This window comes from Bombyx mandarina, chromosome 10, assembly GCF_030267445.1.
Source record: "Bombyx mandarina strain Sakado chromosome 10, ASM3026744v2".
In the NCBI taxonomy this organism is placed as follows: Eukaryota; Metazoa; Arthropoda; class Insecta; order Lepidoptera; family Bombycidae; genus Bombyx; species Bombyx mandarina.
The window spans coordinates 3,908,637-3,931,906 of NC_143217.1; the positions used below are offsets into that span (position 1 = coordinate 3,908,637).

At 40.4% G+C, this 23,270-nt stretch overlaps 1 protein-coding gene across 2 annotated transcripts in view; it reads right to left on the reverse strand.

Annotated features, from left to right (window-relative positions):
* corn (microtubule-binding protein cornetto) overlaps positions 1 to 23,270 on the reverse strand; it is a 63,342-nt gene extending 40,072 nt beyond the window's left edge. For both annotated transcript variants that reach the window (XM_089730223.1, XM_089730220.1), the window contains exon 1: positions 23,112 to 23,270. The gene's annotated coding sequence lies outside the window, so the exon portion shown is untranslated. The remainder of the gene's footprint in view (positions 1 to 23,111) is intronic.

The window sequence follows — 23,270 nt, forward strand, 5'->3', positions numbered from 1 at the left end:
GGAAAATTGCTACAGTTTTTATACATTTTAATTATCAACGCTGGGCATATAATCTTAGTACAGAAAGTTGTCCCCTCCCCGTGTGATTCATAATCCATAAGCACAAAAAAGGGATAATCATCAAGAGATGAGATATGAGGTGAAAATGTCAGTTGTATTATTATAACGAATACCCTGGAATCAGAACGCATGTTTGCTTTATACATTACTTGTTATTCTCCTAATAATTATTATTAACACTTATTTATTTTTTAAGTTTTGTTTTTTAAATGAAATTAACACACAAAGCCGTGATTCAAACATGATTGTTTCACCAAACACGGCCTGACGCAGCTTTTCAAGATAAAATCATGATTAACTATCTAAAAACGTTTTAAGCTGTATTCCGTTTTATTTTAGGGTAGGTATTAAATTCACGAAGCGCTGAAGTCTTTGTTCGATCCAGAGAATATTTTAGCGAAGTCTTATCGCTACTAATTTCTGTATTTTATCATTTAGGAAAATCGTCGTCATACTGATTTATTTTTACAATCACAGGATGTTATGTGTGTTATATGTGTACGTATTGAAATTAAATAAATTAAGCTGCAAAGTCAGGTTCCTAATTAAGTCTTAGGACTTACCTTAGTTACATGAAATCCTAAAATATTTGGCATTTGAATATTAACAAATTTTAGTTTTGATTATGATTTTCAATTAAAACTGGTAAGTAATGACAAATAGATTTTACAGATGCTGTTATTATATGAAACAACATGGACGGTGGTGTAAGCAAGCGGATTCGAAACAAAAATAAATTCTAACAACAAAAAAATTGGGTAAAAAACAAGTATTTTAAAATGAACACGCAGCGCAAGACCGGTGCTTGTGGCAAGGCCCGGAAGACACCTATGTCCAGTAGTGGACGTCTGTGGACTGGAATGAACTAACATATTATGCACTAAAATGCTTTACGCAGCGATGTAGGCTCTTAACTATAGAAAATTAAAGAAGTTATGATAATTGACATAAACCAAAATTGTAAAATTAATAATTGCGATTAAAAATAATATTAAGGTCTAGACGAGAAACGATGTTTAGAAAGCCGGCATCATTAATATTATCAAAACATTGTTAAGAACTGTGGCTTACGTGAAACAAACTAATTATTGCCATTTAATCATTATAACAGGGACTTGAACATCAACTAGGCGAGTAGTTACTAAGAGTCAAACCAAATTATAGCTGTTGCTGATACAAGAACCTAAATTTTAAAATTAAGCTGCAATCCTATTATGATTCAGATTATTTACTTGAATAATGATTGTGTCAGCTTAAATCCCAAAGGAAACCAGCAATTTTATTAAAAGATTCAGCCTATCAGACCATAAAATTAAATTCCTCGTTCAATATGTAATATGTATATACCTATAAATTGAAAATGAAATAATTCATTTACTGTAATCCAATAACTGATTGGATGACATTTTTGGATGGCGCCTGTGAGAGCTGTGTGACCCAGTTTGGAGGTCTACAGCGGAGTCTGCGTACACCGTTTCAAGAGGTCAGCGCGTTGCACGCAGTATCCATGACACGAAAACAACGCGTAGCTTGTAATTATACAGTATTGTATACAACTATCGAATTTATGATATTGCGGCACGTCAGCCCAAATATTCGTATGAAGAAATGTTTATATACTGTAATATAATAACAAACTTTTCGAATTAAAACACTCCGAATAGTCTACATTTTATTTGTTGACTTACAATTCTTGATAGCGACGTTTAAATACATAATAATGTTGGTAAAAAAAAAAGTAGGTAGTATTCTTTCATAAATATAAAGTCCGATCGCGGTAAAATATATGAGAATAGATGTTTACAAATTCTATTGCTGTCAGTTCCTTCAAACTGTCCCGAATATAGAGAGAAGGGGACAGCTGCAGCTCAGACTTAAAATACTTATATGCAAAAAGTGGAATTCGACGGCTTATATTGTCCCAAGATTTTGCTGTGCCAAATTTACATACCAAACTTTGAAAACGGCGGGAATATTGGGGAGTTTCGTAAATTTTAAAACATAACTTAATCTGGTAATAATTTATTTAACCAAAAAAATATCCGGGAAGCACGTGTATACAGATAAATTATATTTGCTCTCGAGGTAATCTTGTCAAGAGAGGATAATAGGTAGAGTGGAATACTGTTGTTTGGATTAACGTTAGTAATCAGTTTCTTCTTAATTTCTCACAGTTATGTATGTATGTTATAACGATTAGACTACTTCTTGATCTTAATCGCGTGGGACAAAATCGATACATAGTAATTAGTGCTTAAGCCATCATTCGTTTGTTGCACCTCTATTGTTCAGGTGAAAGTTCAAAGCGAAATGTACTCGTAACTCAGTCTGTATCTGAATTAACGAACGCGTAATACGGTAACGTAGTTTCGTAACCGATTCTAATAGCATTACGCGGTACGTTGATTATATTGTTTTCTTTTACGTTCTTTTGGGCATTTTGTTGTGGCAACTTTATAATAAAACTGTAACACTTATGTCATGCTCCAGTTTCAAATTATATATACACGTATCTATAGTTCTTAATTCAGTTTCAAAACATTCCTATTTTCCATTTCGTATTACTGTTACTGTCATTTACGAAATTAAAACATTAACACTGGAAGCTGGTCATCGTTAACTGTTGTCGCCATACTTTCACCGAATACAATTCGGTGGGCACTGAACAAAAATTTTAAGACAGAACGCGCAGATTCGAAATTTGTATCTGCATATACACATTATACATACTTTTTCGATGTAGTAGCCCTTCCCTTCTATCTACTCATATATTCGCCAGAATTTAATACTTAGGCTATTCAAATATAACTCTATCTAGGGCCATCTCTAATCAATTATTGTTTCCTAACACAGCCATTGTTATGGTGATTTTGGTTTCAGAATTTCCCTTGTTGATGTATCTATACGATTGTATTCTGCCGAATCAAAACTCAAACGGGGCAAAGTGTGATTATGCATTAAAATTTCGTCAATTTATTAACATTTTAACATGGTGTCTGTAGTAGTTATATTGTAATAACCCACTTAAAACTGAATTAATGAGATACAAATTAATTTTGTTATATAATAAAGCATAACAGTAAAACTAGTATACCGAAGGTCAATGTGTGTGAATTAATTCGATATTTTTTTGAAACTAGTTTTTTATTCTTTGGATGATTTCGAATAAGTCAAATTTAGCCACATTTTATTTTACAAAAAACTTTAATTTATTACAAAAACTTTTAATTTAAAAGTTTAGTTAATATTCTACTTGATCTAAATAAACTGTAAATATGTATAATACAAAACAAACAACATAGCAAAACAGTATTTTGCAAATAAAATCTTCACATTCAACATTGTCCTAAAATTAACAAGATGAGCGAAAGTAATGCCGATTACGGTGAAATGGTTTCCCACACGCTTTCTCAAGAACTATAAAAGAATTTTATGAATTTAAAGGATTTTGTACTTTTAACCATATTAATTAAGTATGCTTAAGCAATTTGTTTCATTATGGAATAGTTAAATCAAGTTGAGAACTTACACAATTTTTTAGTAGTTTCGTCAATTATAATAACGAATTTGAAATTTAAGTTTGTAATTAATATTACAAAGGGTTTGTCGATAAAGTAAAATAGGCAAAATTGGTTCTGTTTACATCAACATTCATAAATGTCTCCATTTTGTGGACAGATTCTGTTTGACCTTTCAATAACGTGAGCTTTTGGTCTCAGATCTGCAATTAACACTAAACATAACATAACGGGTCAAATGTCATAGTTTGAACTTTTGCATTGAAAATGCACGTATCATCTTATTGCTTTTGCACATTAGACTTTATGACTTTTTCTTACCAATTAATCTAATTATACTTTTTTTTGGTTTTTTATTGTTTATTTTGAGTAACACATTTGTATACCGTTATCTACCCGCTATGGTAGAAATAGATACCAGTAAGTTTTGGTATGATTAGTGTTAAGCTTAAGTGATAATTTCTAAGAGTCACTCTTTCCGAGAAGACTGTAATGCTCTTGTCTCAAAGAACAGACTCGCTAATTATAGCGATGGCCGACGAGTCCGCGTTCCAGGCGTGTCTTCTTCGAGACACCCACTACTGGGCATTAACAAAACAAGCAATTTATGTACTGCCTTAGCATCTATTTTAGTGTAACACTGAGCTTTGAGTACCGTTATAGCTTTATTGGATTATGATTAACGCTTAATCATCAAATCACTTTACAAATCGTGTGTAAGTTTAAAAATCAGCTATTTGCATATTCAAGATACATTTAGAGGATAGCATCATCGCTATTTCTGCCTCTAAGCAGTCATACTTTGATGTTTTGAATAATCTTAGCTACTGTGTCACGGGTTTGGATTCTCCATCGGAGTCAGTAACGTTGTTGTCAAAGATATTTAATTTTGTTATTCGTGTAGACGATCTTGCCTTGTTTGTTTCCATCATCCATAACACTAGCTTGGCGCTTTTACGCAACGTTACACACAGTTAGTGAGTAAAATGTCAGAAGTTAATTAGAACTCCATTCTTTTCGTATTTGCCGGCAGACAAGTATACGGCCCACCTAATGGTAAGTGGTTACCGTCGCCGATGCACTTCAGCAATGCCCGGAGCAAAGCCGAGCCGCTGCCTACTGTTAACTGTTGTAATGTGTTATTCCGAAACACATCAAGATCCATCCGTCTGGCGGATTTATCGTATTTGCGTTAACACATTCAGCTATTTACGCGTGCGTGATTTAAACGATTTAACCGTTCTAAATACAGATACGAACCGTTGCATTTAGCTTAAGAATTATGGACATCCAAGGCTATCACAATTACAATACAATTTAATGTTTATCTTGCTCAATTAAATCAACAATCTAAGCACATAAGTACTGAACATTATACGATATATATTCACACGAACTGTAATTTACATTTGTCATAAACAATGTACTGTTTTCTTAGTTTTGTTGCAGAAAATATTCAAGTATATTCGCTTCTTGCTGGTGCAATGAACTCATTCGCTTTATAGTTCCCAACAGTAACTCATAAATCTGGGTCGACATAGGAACAATGAGGCGGTAACAAAACGGTCTCCAAGGGGAAATGTTGCTTATACAAAGGCACAATACGACCGTGATCAGTAAAAGCATAGCGAACTTTCTCTATCTCTAAAATTAGAGCATTTTAGTGGAACAAAAATAAAAATTAATTTATCATGAATGAATTGATGACTATAAGGCACGAAAGGCCTGATTTTAGGAATTGCATTCGCCCGAAGAGCTGTTACGTACGTGCTCTTACTGCGGGTGCTTGCTATCAAGGACAGAGTTGAAGAAAATACACAGTATCTTTCTACAGTATATCTTTTAGGAGACTTCAATTTTCAAATTGCTGTGATGTTTTTTTATTTTCTCGGTTTCCATTGAGAGCCGACACAGACTGAATTATATGAAACATTATCTTAGATATAATGCAACAAAGGCCTTTCGGGGCCTATTTTCGTTAGTGAAATGTGTGACGAAAGAAGTTTTTTCTAATAATTTTCTTCTACCATAACTTCCTTTCCGTATCAGCTATAACGTTACGCCTATAAATGTGTTTCGGATCCGTCTGCTCAACGATAATTAATAATCACATCTAAATCGTATTTTTCTGTATACATCTTTTTTTTTTAATTCATGCACGTCAATGTATATATGGGCGCAAACGCCACTGTTGGCAATAATTAACATAATAATATATAGATTAGTTTATTCTATATTAACATTTATTTATTATTAGCAACAAAACTGTTATTCTACCATATTTAATAATTAGCAGACACTGTTTTGATGTGAAAATGTTCAGAATATGTTTAATGTTTATATTATTGTTTAAAAACACAAATGACTGTATAAATGATTAAATATGAATAAAGCATAAATATTAATAATAATTTATATTATAATTAACAGTACTAATAATTTAATTAAGTATTGTAATTGTTATGCAATGATGTTGTTGGCGCCATCTATTATTAGGCTGGATAATAACAATGTTAGTTAATATTACTTAAAAGTAATTCATGTAAAATAAATTAAATGTGAGTCATGTAAAATCACTAAAATATGTATTTTGAATATTAAGCTATGTTTTGTGAATTGTTTCGCAGTAATTACATTTGTTTGTATAAAAGAAGTTGTAGTTGCTATAACCAACACAAAATGGCTAATTGTGTAAAAACCACTGAATAACTCAGGCGTGGCTTTTTGTTGTAAACAAGTAATGTTAAAGTTTTATAGAACTGTATTGTATTTTCATTGTAAAAGAAGTTATGTGTGTAAATCCTGGCTTAACGCCGACATCAGAAGTGGGATCACAGCCCCAAAATTAATCGTAAGCCTCCGAATGAAGTAGCCCACTGTTGAACAAGTGATGGGTCTCTCAACCTGTATTAAAAAGGCGAAAAGTGATGATAGCTGCAAATGCTGTACCCTTGTAGTGGCATTATAACTTTTATTTGCCGCCGTTCAACTCCGATGAGGGCGTGACATCAAGACCGATGCGGAAATGTGGACGAAACTATCATGAAGCTAATTGTTTCATCGCATGAACATCGAGTTCAAAAGAGCAAGCAAGACATAAGCCGATATCTGGTCTTTGTATTGAACCGCATTGGAGCAAGTGAGGGATGAACTGATCCATGCATTCAGTAAAGTTGTGGATATTTAAAATGAGTTCTAGACCGTGGATGTTTTGGAAAAGCTACTGACGCTGAGATGGTAAAAATACTGATTTCAGGTATTTATCTTAAATTTATTCGATCCAAGTTATTGAGAAATACGCTGTGGTATGTATTTCGCTTCCTAAATAATATCGATTCTAAAAACGTTCCGAAAGCGTCAAATTGAAAATATACTGTAAATATAATGTTAATAATCTAAACATAACTCAGTTTTATCACAATCACATAATGATTCCTTCAGTTTTCGTGGCACTTTTAGTAACACTAAGGTTTTAAATGTGGTTACTGCGTCACTTGCGTCATTTCGAGAAAACTTGTTACCGCCGTCAAGATGACAAACGTATCACCACAATTAAGACTTAAATCATTGCAGATCTAGTTTAGTAAGCTAAACAACTTCATGTAAAGTTTTTGAGCATAAGGAGTCAACTGATTTCAAAACAAAGCATTGTGACTTTTAATGGAGAAAAATACTAGAACTATTATAGAATTTCATATGGTAATCATAATCATATGGTAATACTGACAGTCTTGCTGACATCCTAATAGGTTTTAATCTTTTAAAAATAACTTCTCAGTGTTGCACTCTTTGAGGAGAACTTATCTATTTTTATAAGTTTATATCCAGTGAATGCTCAAGTTTGGAGTCATTATTCAATCATCATGTAACTTTTGCAAATCATGTCTCATAGATGGTGATCAGGCAGATAAAAGTTGGATTTGAAATAATTAATTTGGATAGGATAGTACAACGCTGTACATACTGTATGTCTCCTGTTTATTGTGAGGAGTTCAAGCATATTACAATAAAAATATAAATAAACTTTTAATAATATGCCATAATAAGAGACAGCTCATCCCTGTTCAGCAGCTCCATATTATTACTTTTCCTTTCATAATTATTTATTTTTGGATGAGTGATTAACTCTCTGCACCCTAGGTTTCTAGTGGGGGTGCTGCTTTATTATTAGTCAAGAAAAAGGATGGCAAAGATCTCTATGTGATTTCTGTTTTTAAAATCTTAGTTCCATTTTTGGAAACCTGTCACTTTTAAAAATTCACCAAGATAAAAGATAATTCAGGAGTTTCAAAAACTTGTGAACAATATGAAATTCAGTACCACATTATTGCAAAGAGAGCGAGCATGGTCAACAGGCATGCTGAACTACTGATGGGTCATAAATGTCACATGTTTGTAAAATATCAATTAATAAGATCTGACAGGCAGCTTTAAGAATTACAGTTGATTAAAATCTGCAGCACAACAATAAAACAAAAATGCAGAGGCATTAGAAGGATGATGTTCCCTACCAGTCATTAAAATAAAGCAAATTGAAAATGGTCCGCTGAATGATGAATTAGGGGAAGTTGAATCAGCTGGTAAAAAATGGATGGACGAGCGGTCTCTGTCATCTAATGTGTTTTGGTAAAGGTAAAGGTTTGGTAATGGTAACGGTTTGATATAGGTAAATCTATCCTCTTAATGTCAGAGGATTCTGATTGACCGTATGGGCAGAGAGATTTGTTCTGCTGTAAAATGATTTTATAATTTGTTATGGTATCTACTTTTATTTTCCTATCCAATTATCCTTCCTAAAACGCTGGCGGGCCACCATGCGAATCCTTAAACCTGGTCTTGTTGGCTAGATCCCGTATGGGTGATTCCTTATGAGTTGGCTAGATCCCGTATGGGTGATGCCTTATGAGTTGGCTAGATCCCGTATGGGTGATGCCTTATGAGTTGGCTAGATCCCGAATGGGTGATGCCTTATGAGTTGGCTAGATCCCGAATGGGTGATGCCTTATGAGTTGGCTAGATCCCGAATGGGTGATGCCTTTTGGGTTGGCTAGATCCCGAGAGGGTGATGCCTTTTGGGTTGGCTAGATCCCGAGAGGGTGATGCCTTGTGGGTTGGCTAGATCCCGAGAGGGTGATGCCTTGTGGGTTGGCTAGATCCCAAATGGGTGATGCCTTGTGAGTTGGCTAGATCCCGAATGGGTGATGCCGAGTGTGTTGGCTAGATCCCGTAAGGGTGATGCCTGGTAAGTTGGCTAGATACTGTAAGGGTGATGGCTTGCGAGTTAACTAGACCTGTATGAGTGATGCTTTGTGTGTTGGGTAAATCCCGTTGGGTGATCCTCTTGTGTGTTAGCTAGATCTCGTAAGGGTGAATGGTGCCTTGTGTATTGGGTAGATCCCGGTAGGGGATATGACTTGTTTACTGTTATGTGAAATGCTAAAACAGCGCAAGGGACGCGCTGGAATCAGTATGGCCGTATGGGCGCAAACGCCACTGTTGGCAATAATTAACATAATAATATATAGATTAGTTTATTCTATATTAACATTTATTTATTATTAGCAACAAAACTGTTATTCTACCATATTTAATAATTAGCAGACACTGTTTTGATGTGAAAATGTTCAGAATATGTTTAATGTTTATATTATTGTTTAAAAACACAAATGACTGTATAAATGATTAAATATGAATAAAGCATAAATATTAATAATAATTTATATTATAATTAACAGTACTAATAATTTAATTAAGTATTGTAATTGTTATGCAATGATGTTGTTGGCGCCATCTATTATTAGGCTGGATAATAACAATGTTAGTTAATATTACTTAAAAGTAATTCATGTAAAATAAATTAAATGTGAGTCATGTAAAATCACTAAAATATGTATTTTGAATATTAAGCTATGTTTTGTGAATTGTTTCGCAGTAATTACATTTGTTTGTATAAAAGAAGTTGTAGTTGCTATAACCAACACAAAATGGCTAATTGTGTAAAAACCACTGAATAACTCAGGCGTGGCTTTTTGTTGTAAACAAGTAATGTTAAAGTTTTATAGAACTGTATTGTATTTTCATTGTAAAAGAAGTTATGTGTGTAAATCCTGGCTTAACGCCGACATATACTTACGGACTTCCTAAAGCATTTTCTACCAGACTATTTGTAGTTCTTAAGTGTTCGCGAATCTGATATTAGAATGATTTTGATACTTTGCACAGTTGTTGTTGGCGCTCAAGCCAAGGTTTTTAATATTTATATTGCGACAGAGGTAGGTAGTAGAATTTATATAAAAAGGATTGTATTCTGGATATTTAAAGGCGGTCACCGGGAAGCGTTGCCTGTTTAGAGCGTGGACTGTATTTTTGTGCTATGTTCAATAAAAACTAGATTCAGAGCGAAGGATTTTTATTTCTTGATGTACAACACGTGCACGTACGACCAGGTTTTTTTTTGTTAATGCAACTATGTTGCCAAGATTGCCCTAAACATTGCCCTGGCAATTCCCAAATCACAACTCACAACTAATATTTAACTAATGTTTTTTACAATCATATTTTATTTATTACTGAAAATATATGCATGTGTTAAAAGTATGACATTTCCAAAATCATATATAATTTTTTTATTGCTTAGATGGGTGGACGAGCTCACAACCCACCTGGTGTTAAGTAGTTACTGGAGCCCATAGACATCTACAACGTAAATGCGCCACCCACCTTCAGATATAAGTTCTAGGTCTCAAGTATAGTTACAACGGCTGCCCCACCCTTCAAAGCGAAACACATTACTGCTTCACAGCAGAAATAGGCAGGGTGGTGGTACCTACCCGCGCGGACTCACAAGAGGTCCTACCACCAGATATTTATCCACTACAAATTTAAGTGACACGTGTGTTGTTAAATATCATTCATTAATTTTAGCTAAATTTGGTGATGAATCGAAAAGGCGAATGTCGGGGAGTGGCTCCGAAGATAAAATCAATTTCGTGACTTAAATTTACGTTCCATGTAGAAAGTGCGTCGCCATGGCGCCCTCGCTTATAAACTATTGTTTTGTTTTTTTACTCTCAAACAGTTACAATGCACCCACGCGCAGCTGCTGCGAGTAATCATGCCGAGTTAGGAACACAATAGATGGATAACAATTTAAAGATAAACGACTCAAGACATTTAATCTCGTAACAAAATTAGTATTTAACAAAATAAATGGATTTCCCAATTTAAGCTTTAAAGAACTGGCAAGGAACAGTATGCAATTATATGAAATTCAGTTAATCTCTAATGATTTTGTATAGCAGTGGGAAATGCGTTCGCGAGTTTTTGACCTGGTTCCTCGTGGTTTATAGCTTTATAGTAAGTAATTCTTTTTCCCACCTATTCTAGTAACCTCGAGGGGTTATTCTAGATTCGTCGAGCTAGAGTAAGTAATCATTTAGAAATGTATTTCAATGTTAGGCAAAGTTACATAATCATAGCGCGATTCAGAAAACTAATAACGCCATCTATCGACTACTTAATGTAAGCGCGTAATCAACTTAATATGATATGAAGTTTATGAAGTAATCACGTTTTTTTTTTTGATAAAGGCCAAACTTCTTAGTTATAGAAACAAAATATATAAAGGAGACGGAAAATCGTGGGCCAAAAATGTAATAACTTGAAATGTAGTCTAAAAAATTTGTCATATTTTTTTATATAAGAATATAAAAAATCACCTCAATCCTCTTTCTGGGACCGGAGAAAAATGAGAAAGTTAGTTTTTGTCGGTATAACGGTGTGATCGATTTAATTAATCGATTACAGGATTATAAAAAGAAAAACATTGCACTAGGTAATTAAATGAGCGATTTATACTTGTTGTATACAAGTGCGGTATGCGCCGGATTTAATTGCGATTATATACATAAATGAAGAAAAAGTCTATTATTACTTAGCAAAGTAATATGATTATCGATTTCAAATCGATTAAAATCGATTGTATTTTTGATGACAGCTTTGACAGTAAGCTGACATGACGTTTGTTCATAGATTATACAATTATTTTTTGGCGCTTGTTGGTTTTTTCTGCTTTACTCGTATTGTATCTTCGACGCATTTTGAGTGTGTATCTATCGGGCGGTTTTTATATTTTCAACGATCACTGCTTTATTATTACGGATTCCAACTCTGCCAGCCTTGTACGACAATTGGAATTGCTTCTACACTGGACACCGAAGATCGCTCACACGTTTGACTTGAAATTGTTGCATTGGATACTGTTGAAATTATGGATCGCTGTGTGAATTGTGGGATAGCAATTCCACATTCCATACCTGATATATATCATTGATATTCATTCATAATATGACATTTAAAAGATTATCCAATGGATATAATAAACATTTACTTATGCTTAAATAAGTTATTATTCAGCTCTTTTAAAGAGATTGTAACATAACCTAACTTTTACTAAATCTTTATTAACTCGGCTCTCAGATTGAGAAAACTTTTATAATTTTCAGCAAGGTACTGATCAATCTGAATCTATTAATTCATATTAGTTTCATCACGTTACATTCGGGCCCAAAAATGTATGTAATCGTTTCAGTCTCCTTTACCCAGTAGTTTTTGGGTGATACAGGCACAATGGCAGAACTCTTATAATTTTATTTATATGGAAGGTACCTATGTGCATGTGAGATTATAGACAACACAAACCTAATCTCCATATAATAAATAGTGTTTCAATTCGGTATGTATTCGAGTCAGTACCAGTTGAATTGTAAATTGTGTTGAATTGTAAATAAATAAATATTTACTAACAATCACACCACGTTAACTGGTCCTGTGATAAGTTCGTAAAGAACTTGTGTTACAGGTACCAGATAACGGAAATAAATGTAAGATTTTTATTATACACCTACATATATTTAATAAACATCCATAACCCTGGAAAAGGCATTTATATTTATCATACAAATATCTTCCCTTGGCGGGATTCGAACCCGCAACCCCCTTGTGTAGTGACCATGTCACTTACCACTACACCAGACGGCCGTTAAACCAGTACTTATATAAAATTGAGGATTTAACTTTTATTAACCAATTTTATTCATTCATTTATCGTAGAAGTTGTTCGTTCGACCACGTTTTAGATTCGAATAACGGTTTAAATTAAAATAAAATTATGAAAATTTATTTTATAAACTTCATTAAAAATTCAGTCAGAAGTGACTGTTGATATCGATAACGCTCATCACGGACAGGAATAACTAATCAAAGATTTGTTTTTCAACCCTGTATTTACTATATTTATACTATACTATTTTTTACCTAATTTGTTTGTTATACCTAATTGTCTGGAGATCGTAAACACAGCAGACCACGCAGGCTAATATTGGCGATAGCTCAAATAGTGTATTTAATTTTGTTCGCCGCACTTCCTCCGTAACTCATGTATAGCCGGGATCTATACGAAAAGGCTTCAAGTGAGGTTCGAATAAGATAGTTAACTAATGTCGTATTATGACGTGTACCGTAGAAGTAGTTTGGCTCTCCCTCAAAGCATGTTTCATTTCACGGTAGGCAGCGGCTTGGCTCTGCCACTGGCATTACTGAAGTCCATGGGCGATAGTAACCACTCACCATCAGGTGGGCCGTATGCTCGTCTGCCTACAAGGGCAATAAAAAAATTTGTTTGAATAGAATTTGAAATTAAGTGGCGCAACGGTTACACATCGTGCAATATAGTTACGTCGGGCACAACTGCTGACGCAAGTATGCAAAGGCAGATCTTCGACGAACTCAACTACTGAATTGTGGAATTCGCAGACGACGCCATCCACTGGACCGGTGCTTCGATGCCCTTTCCGTTAGATTAAGATTAGTAATAAGTTAGTCTTAAGCCAGATTTGGTGTAGAATAAACGTACTATTTTACTAATACAATTCTATTTTTTAAAACGTCCTCCGCGTTTTTTTTTTTTTGCTTTTGTTGGTGGACGAGCTCACAGCCCACCTGGTGTTAAGTGGTTACTGGAGCCCATGGATATCTACAACGTAAATGCGCCACCCACCTTGAGATATAAGTTCTAAGATCTCAGTATAGTTACAACGGCTGCCCCACCCTTCAAACCGAAACGCATTACTGCTTCTACTTAGGCAGGGCGGCGTGGCCCGCTACTTGACTATCATAACAACAACTTAAAAATCACAACAAAATAAAAAAACAATCGACAAAAATTAAAATCGAGTCCTCGATTATTTTGTTGTACTCAACAATCGAGATTTATTGGATTGTTCCGAATTGATTGACTCGTTTGTCGGCCTTCGTGATGCAAGCTCGACATCTGGGACTCGTGATCATCTACCTATCGACACGTGACAGAAGATCGATTGACTGAACATTTCGAATTCTCGATCGTCAACTTAATGACTCCCGACCCTAAGTTCGAGGTGTTGCAATCATGATTCGTGCCCGAGTCCAACTGCGTAGTTAGTTGGCCAAACTTATTGCGAGAAAAAATCATCGAGAACCATCGAATTTTTCAAAAGAATCGACTTCAAAATGTCGGTTTCGCCGATCGCCCAATTACGATTAATGGATTGGTTTTTATTCGGAAAAAGTAAATTTTAAGTACCTAAAATTAAATATATCCATTCTGAAATGAAACTAGCGTGTGAAATGAAAGGTAGAAACCACCGTTGTGACGTTCTTAATTACTTCGACACCGCATTACATCCGTGACGTAATCATTCCCATCCCCCGGTCACGACTCTGCTAATGTTGCGTGTAAATGCTTTCGATTATGCGACACTCATCTGTTGCAATTTAGATTGCGACATAATCGGAAAGGCAGAACTCTCCTATTTCAATCATATGTGATTACTAAACAGTGTAGTAAATTATGGGTTAAGTCCCCACAACACTTGCCACAAGCTGTTTTCTTCTGTCACACGAATGTAAATACTATGGGAACTTGGAATAATTGAATGGTTTTTAAGGACGCATTTCGGCTCTCAGCTCTTGGTAGGGTTTATTGTTATCACGACGTTGATTCATTTATTTAATTTTATAACCAATTAGTATCTCGCCGGATCTTATGTAATAGGAATCTATTCAGCGAAGCACAGCTCTTGCTAGGGCTAGTGTTAGTAAATTCTCTCAGGTTGTTCTCGTGAGCTCACCTACCCGTCCACGCGTAGTTGGAATAGGCTACCAGCGAAGAGGTAGGTGGGCAGCGAAAAAAGTATAATTTTACTGTTCTGTTAAAAATAGTTTGTCGACAGTGATGACGACAGGCTGAGGTCAATAGCCGACTCGCTAGAACCTAGAAATACCTACACATTAAAAGACATCGACATTATGATAACATTAAACAGATGTCTTAAACAGATACTGTCTATCTTGAGATATATGAAATTCAAGACCTAATTTAGGTACCCTACAAAATCATTTTGACTGTACACAGTTTTACTTCGACAGTTTGACACTCCATCGACTCCGGTTCCAATGTCTCACGGTGAGATGGTGAAACAGTATGTGTGTGTGTTAGCTAATGTATTGTTTATTGTTAGATTACGGTGTCAACTTGTCACTCTCTTCTGCCTTGGTCTCGCATTAGGAAATTTAGTTTGTTTCGATAATCTGAAGCTTCATTCGCCTGGCAATTTTCTTCTCAGACATAAGCCATTCCTAAATTCGATACCGATGAAAATAATATTTAAAAAAAAACAATAAAGAAACACGGCATTTTAGCGAGTTGCACTAAAAAGTAAAAAATATTTTCTATCAGGTATAAAATAATAGTGATAAAGAAAAATAAATCCGACGATTTGAAGGGGATGAAAATGAAATTCAATGTTTCAGTTACATTGATACTTAGCCAGCTAATAAATTCATCCTAAATATGTGAATTATCCACGCTTGGAGAACTCGTTTCATTGTAAAACTTATTACTTGCATTCAATAAGTTTGATGGTGACGAATTAATGGGTTCATATTAACGTCAGCATTATTTCGGTGAACACTCCTAACTTCCGACAAAGCTGTTACGGATAAAACGGGCCTCGCAGATCCGGGCATGTCTTACGTCACTGTGCTGTATATGACCTTAATAACGAGCATGCAAAACCGGAAACTATATGAGACGGATTAAAAATAAGGTTGCATTTTATGATGATCTTAAACACACTTTTAAAATATTAAATCGTGCTCGAATGTGAACGACTGGATAAAGCAATCGTGTGTTTGGAATTGAATACGCAACATTTCATTTCTAGTTAATTTTTAGAACTGTTTATTATTGTTGTCAACAGTACATGCTGGTGGCCCAACAGGATAATCATAGAACTGGCTAGACAATATAGGGACATTTTTTTTTATATTTCTGAAGACTTTGCTAAACGTATTTACGAGTGGGTCCGCATTATAGGTTTGTAGCCAACAATATAGGATTGTTGCTTATTTAAAAAAAAAACAGACAGACAACAGAAAAGGAGAAGGCACCACTTGATGAAAAGTGGTCAGCTGCTTCAGTAAACCCCAGCCACGATCAAAACTCTACTACTGCTACTACACAGTATATGTAACACATTGTACACAAGTCAAGTGGTTCCAGATAATAAGCGCTCAATGTGTCATAGATCAGTAATATGGATACGCAAGTACTTTTCAACTCGAGGCCAATTCCCACAGATGAGTATTGGTGTTGAAAACTAATTTTCATTTATTTGATAGATTAATGCTATTAAGGGCTTCTACAATAAAGACTGTAACTCCATGTCTGAAAGGGGGTTTAGCAGCCTTGGTGTTGTGATATCTACGGACTCTGGTAAGCAACTAGGCAGTCCTAACAAACACTGAGGCTAGTTAAGTTAATTAATTTTGAGTGATCCGAGTCCGGCAGACGGCCAGCGGGGCTCGGCTGTTGGTATGTCCTAGTGCTGACTCCGGCGCGGCCGCAGACAGACTGGCAGCCCGGCTTCGCGAAATTCTGCCGGACCCGGAAGTGGTGCGCATAGATAGGCCTGTCAAGATGGCGGAAGTCAAAGTGACGGGCCTGGATGAATGTGCCACTAAGGAGGAAGTGGCCGCCGCTATTGCGTCGCAGGGCAACTGCGCCCGCGCACAAGTGAAGGTGGGGGAGCCTCGGAGTTGTTACTCTGGATCTTTCACTGTGTGGGCGCGTTGCCCTGTGCAGGTGGCCACTCTTTTGGCCACGCCTCCACAAGGTCGGCCCGCCGACTCGCCGGGGAGGCTGCGCGTGGGCTGGGTGATAGCCCACGTGCAGTTGCAGGAGGCACGTCCATGGCGATGCCTCCGGTGTTTTGGCACCGGTCACGGCCTCGCCAAGTGCCCATCGGCTGTGGATCGCAGCGGACTTTGCTTCCGTTGCGGTCAGGCTGGGCACAAGGCAGCCTCTTGCAGCGCCGCCACGCCACACTGCGTGTTGTGCGACGCGGCGAAGCGGCGGGCCGATCATCGAGCTGGAGGCCCGGCCTGCTGTTCCGCCCCCTCTTCCACAAAGAGGCGGCGTGGCGGGAAAAAAGAGAAGAAAAAGGCAGAGAGAGAGCCGGCTGCACGTGAAGCAGCCGGCCCGTCAGTTCCCGCCGCGGCCGTCGAGCCGCAAGGCGGGACGGAAGACGAGGGAGCGATGGATGTGACACCTCAATAATGGGTCACGTCCATCGCTTCCTCCAAGCGAATGTGAACCACTCCGCCAGGGCGCAGGATCTCCTCGTCCACACCATGGCGGAGTGGTTCATCGACATCGCGATCGTCGCGGAGCCATACTTTGTACCTCCCGACCGGGAGGATTCCTGGGCCGGAGATGTCGATGGCTCTGTGGCGATCGTGATGCGACAGTCGGCGGCGTTACCCCCCCTTGGAATGGTGGCCAAGGGACCCGGGTACGTCGTAGTTAGGGTCGACGAAACCGTCGTGATCGGGGTGTACTTCTCTCCGAACAGGAGTCTCGCCGAGTTCGAGCAGTTTCTGGGTGGGCTCGAGGCGTTGATCCATCGCTTCGAGTCTCGCCCGTTGATACTGGCGGGGGACCTCAACGCCAAATGTACGGCGTGGGGTTCCCCTCGCACGGACTCACGCGGCGAGTTCCTGTCGGAGTGGGCCTTCGCGACCGGCCTCTGTCTTTTGAACAGAGGTTCGGTCGCGACCTGCGTGCGGTGGAATGGGGAATCACACGTGGACGTCTCGTTTGCGTCCTCATCCGCCGCGCGCCGTATCCTTGGCTGGCGTGTCCTCGAGGGGGCGGAGACGCTCTCGGACCATCGGTTTGTCCGATTCGAGCTCTCTGCTTCCAGCTCGTTGAACGCGCCGGCTGAAGACGCCCGCGGCGAGGAGGAGCTCCCGCGTAGCGCTCCCCGATCATTCCCACGATGGGCACTGAAGCGCCTGAACAAGGTGCTCGCGGTGGAGGCGGCCACAGTGGCCGCGTGGGCGCCGATGCCCGCGCGTCTAGTGGACGTGGAGTCGGAGGCCGACTGGTTCCGGGGTACAATGCGTCGCGTCTGCGATGCTTCGATGCCCCGGATCAGCGGTCGCGCTCCACGTGGTGGTGCGTATTGGTGGACGCCCGAGATCGCGCTCCTCCGAGAGGAGTGCGTGCGGGCGCGCCGCCGAAGCGCCCGCCACCGCCGTCGCCGCCTTCGCGATGCGGACTTCGCGGAGGTAGCGGCCCGCCTGCATGCCGACTGCCGTCAGAAGCAGGAGGCACTGCGGCGGGTCATCGGCGAGGCCAAGTCTCAGAGCATGAAGACGCTCCTAGAGACGCTCGACCAGGATCCCTGGGGGCGCCCGTACCAAACGGTCCGCAAGAAATTGCGGCCGTGGGCGCTCCCGGTGACAGAGCGTCTCCAGCCTCAGCAGCTGCGGGAGATTGTCTCCGGACTGTTCCCGCGGATGGAGAGGGACTTCGAGCCCCCCTCCATGGGCGCGCCGCCACGGGGTGATGTGAGCGGTGATGCCCCTGCTGAGGTGGTCCCTCCGAGCATCTCGGAGGAGGAGATTCGTGCGGCCGTGTCGAGGATGCGGAGGAAGGACGCGGCCCCCGGCCCTGACGGTGTTCATGGTCGGGTCTGGGATTTGGCCTTCGGTGCCCTTGGGGACCGGCTCGTGCGGCTCTTTGAAGCCTGCCTCGAGTCGGGACGGTTTCCGAAACAGTGGAAGACGGGCAGACTTGTTTTGCTGAGGAAGGAGGGACGCCCTGCAGACTCACCTGCGGGGTACCGTCCAATCGTGTTGCTGGACGAGGCGGGAAAACTGCTCGAGCGAGTGGTGGCCGCCCGCATCGTCCAGCACTTGGCGGGGGTGGGTCCCGATCTGTCAACGGAGCAGTTCGGATTCAGGGAGGGCCGCTCGACCATCGACGCGGTGATGCGCGTGCGCGCCCTCTCTGATGAGGCTGTCGGCCGGGGCGGGGTTGCACTGGCGGTGTCCCTGGACATCGCCAATGCGTTCAACACCCTGCCCTGGTCGGTGATCGCAGGGGCGCTGGAGTATCACGGCGTCCCTGCGTATCTCCGTCGGCTGATCGGGTCCTACCTCGAGGACAGGTCGGTCATGTGCACCGAGCACGGTGGGGCGGTGCTCCGCTTCCCCGTCGAGCGCGGTGTCCCACAGGGGTCGGTCCTTGGCCCTCTCTTGTGGAACATCGGCTACGACTGGGTCCTGCGGGGTGCCCTTAGCGCTCCTCTCCCGGGTCTAAGCGTAGTTTGTTACGCGGACGACACCTTGGTCGTGGCCCGGGGTAGGGACTTGCGCGAGTCTGCCCGTCTTTCCTGCGCGGGGGTGGCCTTCGTCGTCGGCAGGATCCGAAGGCTGGGTCTGGAGGTGGCGTTCGATAAATCCCAGGCCCTGTTGTTCCACGGGGCCCGGAGAGCGCCGCCTCAGGGGGCCCACCTCGTGATCGGAGGCGTTCGCGTCGAGATCGAGGCGACCGGGTTGCGGTACCTCGGCCTCGTACTTGACGGTCGTTGGAGCTTCCGTGCTCACTTCGAAAGATTGGGTCCCCGACTGATGGCAGCCGCCGGCTCGCTGAGTCGGCTGTTGCCGAACGTCGGGGGTCCCGACATGGTGGTGCGCCGCCTCTACACGGGGGTGGTGCGGTCAATGGCACTGTACGGGGCGCCCGTATGGTGCCACGCCCTGACCCGTGACAACGTCGCAGCGTTGTGACGTCCGCAGCGCGCGATTGCGGTCAGGGCGGTTCGTGGGTACCGCACCGTCTCGTTCGAGGGGGCGTGCGTGCTCGCCGGGACGCCTCCCTGGGACCTGGAAGCGGAGGCGCTTGCTGCGGATTACGCGTGGCGATGTGATCTCCGCTCCAGGGGGGAGCCGCGTCCCGGCGCGGCGGAAGTTCGAGCGCGGAAGCTTCAATCTCGGCGTGCCGTGCTCGAGGCGTGGTCTCGCCGCCTGGCGGACCCCGCCTACGGGCGACGGACCGTCGAGGCGATCCGCCCGGTCCTCTCGGACTGGGTGAATCGCGACCGCGGACGTCTCACCTTCCGAGCGACGCAGGTGCTCACGGGACACGGCTGTTTCGGTCGCTACCTGCACCTCGTCGCCCGGAGGGAGCCGACGCCGAAGTGCCACCATTGCAGTGGCTGCAACGAGGACACGGCGGAGCACACGCTCGCGTGCTGCCCCGCTTTCGCGGAGCAGCGCCGCGTCCTCGTTGCAAAAATAGGACCGGACTTGTCGCTTCCGACCGTCGTGGCTGCGATGCTCGGCAACGATGAGTCCTGGCAGGCGATGCTCGACTTCTGCGAGTCCACCATCTCGCAGAAGGAGGCGGCGGAACGGGAGAGGGAGAACTCTTCCTCCCTCTCGGCGCCGTGCCGCCGCCGTCGAGCCGGGGGTCGGAGGAGGGCGTTTGTCCAGCTCCGGCCCCTATGAGGAGGCAGTCTCCTCCCGGTGATGGTCACGGGGCGACCTAAGGGGGCTGAGACTGCGCCGCACGCTACCGTCACTCTAGCGCGCTGGCATCAGGAGGACGGGACGACGCGTCGGCGGCTGCGGACTGCGATGCGGTCCGCATTTTCGTCGTCGCTGTCGTCGCCGAACATACTGTGGAAGAGCAACCCGGTCGGCGGTGTATCGCGTTCCGACCCGGCAGGCTGGTTCTGGCCCAGCGGGGTATCCCGGAACACCAGCGGCATCGCCCGGGCGGCCTGAAGGGCCGCCGTACCGCGGAGACTGACGTCGTTGGTCGTCGACTATCGCCTCGACGACCCGTCGGTCGGGCGTCCTCGGGGTGGCGCCGCGTGTCTGGTTGTAGTGTTGACCGCGGGAACCCCCCTACTCTGACCGGGTTTTGACCCCGGACGGAGATCGGACGCCGGGTGTAAGAGTGCAGGGGAGTCGTTTAGTGGGTGGGCCCTAAATTCCTTGGGCCCGCGGTCTGCTCTCAACACCTGCAGATCGTAGAGTCTCACATACCCCGCGCGCCCCCTAGGCGCGGGGACCTCGTAGGAGGTTCGGCCCTCGGCCCGGAAAAAAAAAAAAAAAAAAAAAAATTAATTTTGAGTGATATTGTAATAGAGTATAACTACATTTTATGGGTATAATTGTTGAGTTTAGAAAAGAGATTAAATTTTCATTCCGCATTTTATGTTTATAGAAACATATACATTTTACACATTGACACTGTAATTAATTGCATATTCAATTTGTCTCATATATTTATGCACTATTGTTAATGTTCTATGGCAATTGTGTCATGGATGTAATAAATATTAACGAACAACAATGTCGTTTCTTAATGTTGTATGTAAAATGTCTGATTGTTATTTAATAAACTGTTGCATTTAGAGATTTTTTTTAGAAAGTTAAAAGTGTTCTTAATACATTGCTTAAAATAAATAAGAGACACTTGTTTGTTACTAGAAGATAAATTTTAGTGACTATTTTTGATGTAAATAGGCTATTAAGATTTTATTTATTCCAACAACAATGATATGTTGCAAGAGCTATGCCACTGCTGTTGATTTTGGTAGTGGTCACGAATAAGCATTAGAGGTATTTATTATTTTAATGATATGAAACCTAACTCTTAGGTGAAAGAAATCAACACTTAGGAAATAATAATTTCATTGTTTGAATAATTGTCAATAAATTGTCTATCGAGAATGAGAATACTGCAATTATTACTATACCACCACTACCAGTGCTATGTGAATATAAAGACCACATAATATACAATAAAAGCTCTTTATTTATGGTGTATAGATTCCATGAATATGCGCAAATACAGAAACCATAAATATGGAAAAGCACATTTACAAAGGATATTCAGTTGTATACCTACATATTAGAATCACTCTTATCAATGTGTATGTACTGATATATTGATTATATCCACAAATAAAGAAATCTTTAGTACATAAGAACAATAGTACTTAGAACATAATGCACCACCCTATGGTCGACTGGAAGAGAATGCCCATGGCATTAAGTCCGCCTGTGTACAAGTTTTGTTTTGTGCATAAAGTATAAATAAATAAACATAAGAATTGGATTGAATTTTTTAAATTCGCAAATAGTGAAAACAAGAATTGAGGAAGCTAAAATAAAGAACTTTTACTATATATTAAAATGACAGCAAGTAAACCTAATTTTTGGATTTTCTCCCATACTAGGACGCAAAGTGGGTAAATCGCATAATTCTTAATTTTGTCTTTAAACAAAAAAAACACAACATGTTTCGAACTAAACTAAAATTTACGTTAAAATAGACTATTATAATGAACACATTACATAAACTTTTAATTGAAATTAGTGCTGGGACGTTTTTATTTTCTCCTTCAAACTTGCCAACTGCACTAAGTGGACGCGAACAGGCGAAATGACCCTATATGATTTTTGTAAATGCTAATTTTAGATACCTGCTTAATAAAATTTTAACTAAAATGATACTACTGCCCCCATGACTTATGTTCATGAATATCAGTAATTCCAAGGGCACAGTCAAGTAAATGCTGAACTGCTGAATGATGAGCTGTAATAATGCAATATTTACCTAATATTGCTTTCAATATTAGGTACTTAGGTACTGCTATTGAACTTAAAAAAAATCTCTTCTCATAATTATCTTTTTTACATTAAGTAAAGGGTCAATTTACAATTTTCATTTATATTTCACATTGTTAAACATTTATTTTGTGTTTTTTTTAATTATGTTTTTTTTTTATAAATACCAGAAAAAATAACTAGGTATAATAGTGAGCCTATGTAAATTAGAAAAGTGGGCAAGCCACGAGGATTGCACTGATATCTAAATCGTGTGAGAAAATACTCATGTTTCATAATCTAGTTTAATTTGTGTTCTTTCTATTCTTGTAATGCCGGAGGTTTGCAATTAGTATCAATTAGAGTTTTATTCGAATTTCCTCATAAACTAAAGATATATACGCTATGGTATTTATCTTCACTCAATCAAAACACCAGAAATGTGTTTTTGTGTGACTTTACATCAGTTAGAACATGTAAGTACCTACTGAAGAATTAATTTATGAATTAAATTTAATTACTTACATTCAAATCTTGGACGTGACAGTATATCTAATTATTTTTCTGTAGAAAATATTATAAAAGCTAAAAACGATACTATTCGCGTTATGTTTAACAAAACAATTCAAAAAACACACGAGCAAACGAACTAAAATAATGTTCTTTTTTTCTTATGGCAAGCTA